General features: G+C 42.3%; 13 non-coding genes across 13 annotated transcripts; all 13 read right to left on the minus strand.

Moving 5' to 3' along the window:
• Positions 1 to 180: 180 nt before the first annotated feature.
• Positions 181 to 293, minus strand: LOC132981228 (U5 spliceosomal RNA). The gene has a single exon (XR_009674455.1). It is a non-coding gene; the product is annotated as a U5 spliceosomal RNA (small nuclear RNA).
• Positions 294 to 566: 273 nt separating this feature from the next.
• LOC132981081 (U5 spliceosomal RNA) lies at positions 567 to 683 on the minus strand. Its single transcript, XR_009674314.1, has one exon. It is a non-coding gene; the product is annotated as a U5 spliceosomal RNA (small nuclear RNA).
• A 298-nt stretch (positions 684 to 981) lies between these two features.
• LOC132981253 (U5 spliceosomal RNA) lies at positions 982 to 1098 on the minus strand. Its single transcript, XR_009674479.1, has one exon. It is a non-coding gene; the product is annotated as a U5 spliceosomal RNA (small nuclear RNA).
• A 273-nt stretch (positions 1099 to 1371) lies between these two features.
• LOC132981148 (U5 spliceosomal RNA) lies at positions 1372 to 1488 on the minus strand. Its single transcript, XR_009674377.1, has one exon. It is a non-coding gene; the product is annotated as a U5 spliceosomal RNA (small nuclear RNA).
• Positions 1489 to 1790: 302 nt separating this feature from the next.
• Positions 1791 to 1903, minus strand: LOC132981229 (U5 spliceosomal RNA). The gene has a single exon (XR_009674456.1). It is a non-coding gene; the product is annotated as a U5 spliceosomal RNA (small nuclear RNA).
• Positions 1904 to 2176: 273 nt separating this feature from the next.
• Positions 2177 to 2293, minus strand: LOC132981082 (U5 spliceosomal RNA). Its single transcript, XR_009674315.1, has one exon. It is a non-coding gene; the product is annotated as a U5 spliceosomal RNA (small nuclear RNA).
• A 273-nt stretch (positions 2294 to 2566) lies between these two features.
• Positions 2567 to 2683, minus strand: LOC132981201 (U5 spliceosomal RNA). Its single transcript, XR_009674429.1, has one exon. It is a non-coding gene; the product is annotated as a U5 spliceosomal RNA (small nuclear RNA).
• A 302-nt stretch (positions 2684 to 2985) lies between these two features.
• LOC132981230 (U5 spliceosomal RNA) lies at positions 2986 to 3098 on the minus strand. Its single transcript, XR_009674457.1, has one exon. It is a non-coding gene; the product is annotated as a U5 spliceosomal RNA (small nuclear RNA).
• Positions 3099 to 3371: 273 nt separating this feature from the next.
• Positions 3372 to 3488, minus strand: LOC132981084 (U5 spliceosomal RNA). Its single transcript, XR_009674316.1, has one exon. It is a non-coding gene; the product is annotated as a U5 spliceosomal RNA (small nuclear RNA).
• Positions 3489 to 3761: 273 nt separating this feature from the next.
• On the minus strand, positions 3762 to 3878 carry LOC132981202 (U5 spliceosomal RNA). Its single transcript, XR_009674430.1, has one exon. It is a non-coding gene; the product is annotated as a U5 spliceosomal RNA (small nuclear RNA).
• Positions 3879 to 4180: 302 nt separating this feature from the next.
• LOC132981231 (U5 spliceosomal RNA) lies at positions 4181 to 4293 on the minus strand. The gene has a single exon (XR_009674458.1). It is a non-coding gene; the product is annotated as a U5 spliceosomal RNA (small nuclear RNA).
• A 273-nt stretch (positions 4294 to 4566) lies between these two features.
• Positions 4567 to 4683, minus strand: LOC132981315 (U5 spliceosomal RNA). The gene has a single exon (XR_009674540.1). It is a non-coding gene; the product is annotated as a U5 spliceosomal RNA (small nuclear RNA).
• A 273-nt stretch (positions 4684 to 4956) lies between these two features.
• Positions 4957 to 5073, minus strand: LOC132981212 (U5 spliceosomal RNA). Its single transcript, XR_009674440.1, has one exon. It is a non-coding gene; the product is annotated as a U5 spliceosomal RNA (small nuclear RNA).
• Positions 5074 to 6000: the final 927 nt, after the last annotated feature.

A 6000-nucleotide genomic window follows, 5' to 3' on the forward strand; every position in this document is an offset into this window, starting at 1 on the left:
GAATTGCTCTCACCTTGTTGTACACTCTTTCTAATTGGTCATCATAGCAACTGCATAATTGTAAAACTAGCCACTAATCACTCTAAAATGTGACTCTAGATCACAAGCCAAAATTTGGCTCACGACCTCTGGGGTAATTGCATTGGATAGGTTATTTGCTTTCCACATAATAGAGAGGCTCAGCTACAAGGCTAGGCCTGCCAAAAATAAGTTGATCTCAATAGTGTTCCTCTCCACGGAAGTCTTTAGTAAAAGGCGAAAGACTTGTACGATATGAAGAGAAACCAGAGTATGTCAGGATTATCGTCAAGGGCAGGTTAAAACACGTCGCCCTGGCTACTACACTCACGGGAAGCCTGACTTGGCCTGTTGCATACTAGGCCATGTGCATCCCTGTCACAATCTTTATCCAATGGAATTGCTCTCACCTTGTTGTACACTCTTTCTAATTGGTCATCACAGCAACTGCATAATTGTAAAACCAACCACTAATCACTCTAAAATTTGGCTCACAACCTCTGGGGTAATTGCATTGGATAGGTTGTTTGCTTTCCACATAATAGAGAGGCTCAGCTACAAGGCTAAGCCTGCCAAAAATAAGATGAACTCAATAGTGTTCCTCTCCACGGAAGTCTTTAGTAAAAGGCGAAAGACTTGTACGATATGAAGAGAAACCCGAGTATGTCAGGATCATCGTCAAGGGCAGGATAACACACGTCGCCCTGGCCACTACACTCACGGGAAGCCTGACTTGGCCTGTTGCATACTAGGCCATGTGCATCCCTGTCACAGTCTTTATCCAATGGAATTGCTCTCACCTTGTTGTACACTCTTTCTAATTGGTCATCACAGCAACTGCATAATTGTAAAACTAGCCACTAATCACTCTAAAATGTGACTCTAGATCACAAGCCAAAATTTGGCTCACGACCTCTGGGGTAATTGCATTGGATAGGTTGTTTGCTTTCCACATAATAGAGAGGCTCAGCTACAAGGCTAAGCCTGCCAAAAATAAGATGAACTCAATAGTGTTCCTCTCCACGGAAGTCTTTAGTAAAAGGCGAAAGACTTGTACGATATGAAGAGAAACCCTAGTATGTCAGGATTATCGTCAAGGGCAGGATAACACACGTCGCCCTGGCCACTACACTCACGGGAAGCCTGACTTGGCCTGTTGCATACTAGGCCATGTGCATCCCTGTCACAGTCTTTATCCAATGGAATTGCTCTCACCTTGTTGTACACTCTTTCTAATTGGTCATCACAGCAACTGCATAATTGTAAAACTAGCCACTAATCACTCTAAAATGTGACTCTAGATCGCAAGCCAAATTGCATTGGATAGGTTCTTTGCTTTCCACATAATAGAGAGGCTCAGCTACAAGGCTAAGCCTGCCAAAAATAAGTTGAACTCAATAGTGTTCCTCGCCACGGAAGTCTTTAGTAAAAGGCGAAAGACTTGTACGATATGAAGAGAAACCAGAGTATGTCAGGATCGTCGTCAAGGGCAGGATAACACACGTCGCCCTGGCTACTACACTCAAGGGAAGCCTGACTTTGCCTGTTGCATACTAGGCCATGTGCATCCCTGTCACAGTCTTTATCCAATGGAATTGCTCTCACCTTGTTGTACACTCTTTCTAATTGGTCATCATAGCAACTGCATAATTGTAAAACTAGCCACTAATCACTCTAAAATGTGACTCTAGATCACAAGCCAAAATTTGGCTCACGACCTCTGGGGTAATTGCATTGGATAGGTTATTTGCTTTCCACATAATAGAGAGGCTCAGCTACAAGGCTAGGCCTGCCAAAAATAAGTTGATCTCAATAGTGTTCCTCTCCACGGAAGTCTTTAGTAAAAGGCGAAAGACTTGTACGATATGAAGAGAAACCAGAGTATGTCAGGATTATCGTCAAGGGCAGGTTAACACACGTCGCCCTGGCTACTACACTCACGGGAAGCCTGACTTGGCCTGTTGCATACTAGGCCATGTGCATCCCTGTCACAATCTTTATCCAATGGAATTGCTCTCACCTTGTTGTACACTCTTTCTAATTGGTCATCACAGCAACTGCATAATTGTAAAACCAACCACTAATCACTCTAAAATTTGGCTCACAACCTCTGGGGTAATTGCATTGGATAGGTTATTTGCTTTCTACATAATAGAGAGGCTCAGCTACAAGGCTAAGCCTGCCAAAAATAAGATGAACTCAATAGTGTTCCTCTCCACGGAAGTCTTTAGTAAAAGGCGAAAGACTTGTACGATATGAAGAGAAACCCGAGTATGTCAGGATAATCGTCAAGGGCAGGATAACACACGTCGCCCTGGCTACTACACTCACGGGAAGCCTGACTTGGCCTGTTGCATACTAGGCCATGTGCATCCCTGTCACAGTCTTTATCCAATGGAATTGCTCTCACCTTGTTGTACACTCTTTCTAATTGGTCATCACAGCAGCTGCATAATTGTAAAACTAGCCACTAATCACTCTAAAATGTGACTCTAGATCGCAAGCCAAATTGCATTGGATAGGTTCTTTGCTTTCCACATAATAGAGAGGCTCAGCTACAAGGCTAAGCCTGCCAAAAATAAGTTGAACTCAATAGTGTTCCTCGCCACGGAAGTCTTTAGTAAAAGGCGAAAGACTTGTACGATATGAAGAGAAACCTGAGTATGTCAGGATCGTCGTCAAGGGCAGGATAACACACGTCGCCCTGGCTACTACACTCACGGGAAGCCTGACTTTGCCTGTTGCATACTAGGCCATGTGCATCCCTGTCACAGTCTTTATCCAATGGAATTGCTCTCACCTTGTTGTACACTCTTTCTAATTGGTCATCATAGCAACTGCATAATTGTAAAACTAGCCACTAATCACTCTAAAATGTGACTCTAGATCACAAGCCAAAATTTGGCTCACGACCTCTGGGGTAATTGCATTGGATAGGTTATTTGCTTTCCACATAATAGAGAGGCTCAGCTACAAGGCTAGGCCTGCCAAAAATAAGTTGATCTCAATAGTGTTCCTCTCCACGGAAGTCTTTAGTAAAAGGCGAAAGACTTGTACGATATGAAGAGAAACCAGAGTATGTCAGGATTATCGTCAAGGGCAGGTTAACACACGTCGCCCTGGCTACTACACTCACGGGAAGCCTGACTTGGCCTGTTGCATACTAGGCCATGTGCATCCCTGTCACAATCTTTATCCAATGGAATTGCTCTCACCTTGTTGTACACTCTTTCTAATTGGTCATCACAGCAACTGCATAATTGTAAAACCAACCACTAATCACTCTAAAATTTGGCTCACAACCTCTGGGGTAATTGCATTGGATAGGTTATTTGCTTTCTACATAATAGAGAGGCTCAGCTACAAGGCTAAGCCTGCCAAAAATAAGATGAACTCAATAGTGTTCCTCTCCACGGAAGTCTTTAGTAAAAGGCGAAAGACTTGTACGATATGAAGAGAAACCCGAGTATGTCAGGATCATCGTCAAGGGCAGGATAACACACATCGCCCTGGCCACTACACTCACGGGAAGCCTGACTTGGCCTGTTGCATACTAGGCCATGTGCATCCCTGTCACAGTCTTTATCCAATGGAATTGCTCTCACCTTGTTGTACACTCTTTCTAATTGGTCATCACAGCAACTGCATAATTGTAAAACTAGCCACTAATCACTCTAAAATGTGACTCTAGATCGCAAGCCAAATTGCATTGGATAGGTTCTTTGCTTTCCACATAATAGAGAGGCTCAGCTACAAGGCTAAGCCTGCCAAAAATAAGTTGAACTCAATAGTGTTCCTCGCCACGGAAGTCTTTAGTAAAAGGCGAAAGACTTGTACGATATGAAGAGAAACCTGAGTATGTCAGGATTATTGTCAAGGGCAGGATAACACACGTCGCCCTGGCTACTACACTCACGGGAAGCCTGACTTTGCCTGTTGCATACTAGGCCATGTGCATCCCTGTCACAGTCTTTATCCAATGGAATTGCTCTCACCTTGTTGTACACTCTTTCTAATTGGTCATCATAGCAACTGCATAATTGTAAAACTAGCCACTAATCACTCTAAAATGTGACTCTAGATCACAAGCCAAAATTTGGCTCACGACCTCTGGGGTAATTGCATTGGATAGGTTATTTGCTTTCCACATAATAGAGAGGCTCAGCTACAAGGCTAGGCCTGCCAAAAATAAGTTGATCTCAATAGTGTTCCTCTCCACGGAAGTCTTTAGTAAAAGGCGAAAGACTTGTACGATATGAAGAGAAACCAGAGTATGTCAGGATTATTGTCAAGGGCAGGATAACACACGTCGCCCTGGCTACTACACTCACGGGAAGCCTGACTTGGCCTGTTGCATACTAGGCCATGTGCATCCCTGTCACAGTCTTTATCCAATGGAATTGCTCTCACCTTGTTGTACACTCTTTCTCATTGGTCATCACAGCAGCTACATAATTGTAAAACCAACCACTAATCACTCTAAAATTTGGCTCACAACCTCTGGGGTAATTGCATTGGATAGGTTATTTGCTTTCCACATAATAGAGAGGCTCAGCTACAAGGCTAAGCCTGCCAAAAATAAGTTGAACTCAATAATGTTCCTCTCCACGGAAGTCTTTAGTAAAAGGCGAAAGACTTGTACGATATGAAGAGAAACCCGAGTATGTCAGGATCATCGTCAAGGGCAGGATAACACACGTCGCCCTGGCCACTACACTCACGGGAAGCCTGACTTTGCCTGTTGCATACTAGGCCATGTGCATCCCTGTCACAATCTTTATCCAATGGAATTGCTCTCACCTTGTTGTACACTCTTTCTAATTGGTCATCACAGCAGCTGCATAATTGTAAAACTAGCCACTAATCACTCTAAAATTTGGATCACGACCTCTGGGGTAATTGCATTGGATAGGTTGTTTGCTTTCCACATAATAGAGAGGCTCAGCTACAAGGCTAAGCCTGCCAAAAATAAGTTGAACTCAATAGTGTTCCTCTCCACAGAAGTCTTTAGTAAAAGGCGAAAGACTTGTACGATATGAAGAGAAACCCGAGTATGTCAGGATCATCGTCAAGGGCAGGATAACACACGTCGCCCTGGCTATCATTTCTGCTCATTTGCAGTAAGCGTGGTTTTACGTCCTTTAAGCGGTTCAGTTTTAGGGCGGGAGGCAGATAAAGTAGGTTTAGATATTTCCTGTTTGCTCTGTTCCATGTTTGTTATCAAAATTTGTTTTACTTTTATTGGAGTAATTTGTTTTGGTTTCATAAACAGTCATAACTTACATGGACTACAACATGATGTTCATACAAACGAGTCACAGCTAAAAGCCCACTTGTCTCCTAGCTGCTTTATTTCAGTCATTGCAGCCAAAAATACATAAAGAATTTTAAACAGTTAGTTTAGAATGTATTTCTTCATTTTGACCAGCAGATGGCAGCATTTATCAGTGTTACTACAGATCTTCTCCTGTATTCACAAACATTTTGAGAATCCTCACAGAGAGCTTCTAACAAACATAGCTTTAATAATCTTGGACTTAGAAAGATTTGTGTATATGCCCCCTCCCTCTTGTAAGGTGTAACTCAAAATATCCAGCCATTACAAATCTCCAAAACTAAGAATGAAATAAATTCATATACAATGTGAGAAAATTATTTGTACGGGAATAAAAGCTGGACTAAACAATAAAAACACAATGATTTTAAACACAGATTGCCTATATTTAACAATTAAGCTGTTATTTAGTCCTATGGAGTCCTATGTAATTATTTTTATCTTAAAGACAAAGTGAGTTATGTTTAACATCAACTGAAGCTTATGGAGATTACGTTTTTAACATTACCTCATTCATCCAGACTCCTTGGGTTCATATGCCTTGTAAGTTTGCCAGCTTGCTTTATGAGTCAATGCAAGAAGTAACAATAGACTATATCCGTATGGACAAAGCATCTCAACCACCTCCCTTTGTCCAAAAATGAGGC

This window comes from Labrus mixtus, chromosome 9 (genome assembly GCF_963584025.1).
Source record: "Labrus mixtus chromosome 9, fLabMix1.1, whole genome shotgun sequence".
Lineage (NCBI taxonomy): Eukaryota > Metazoa > Chordata > Actinopteri > Labriformes > Labridae > Labrus > Labrus mixtus.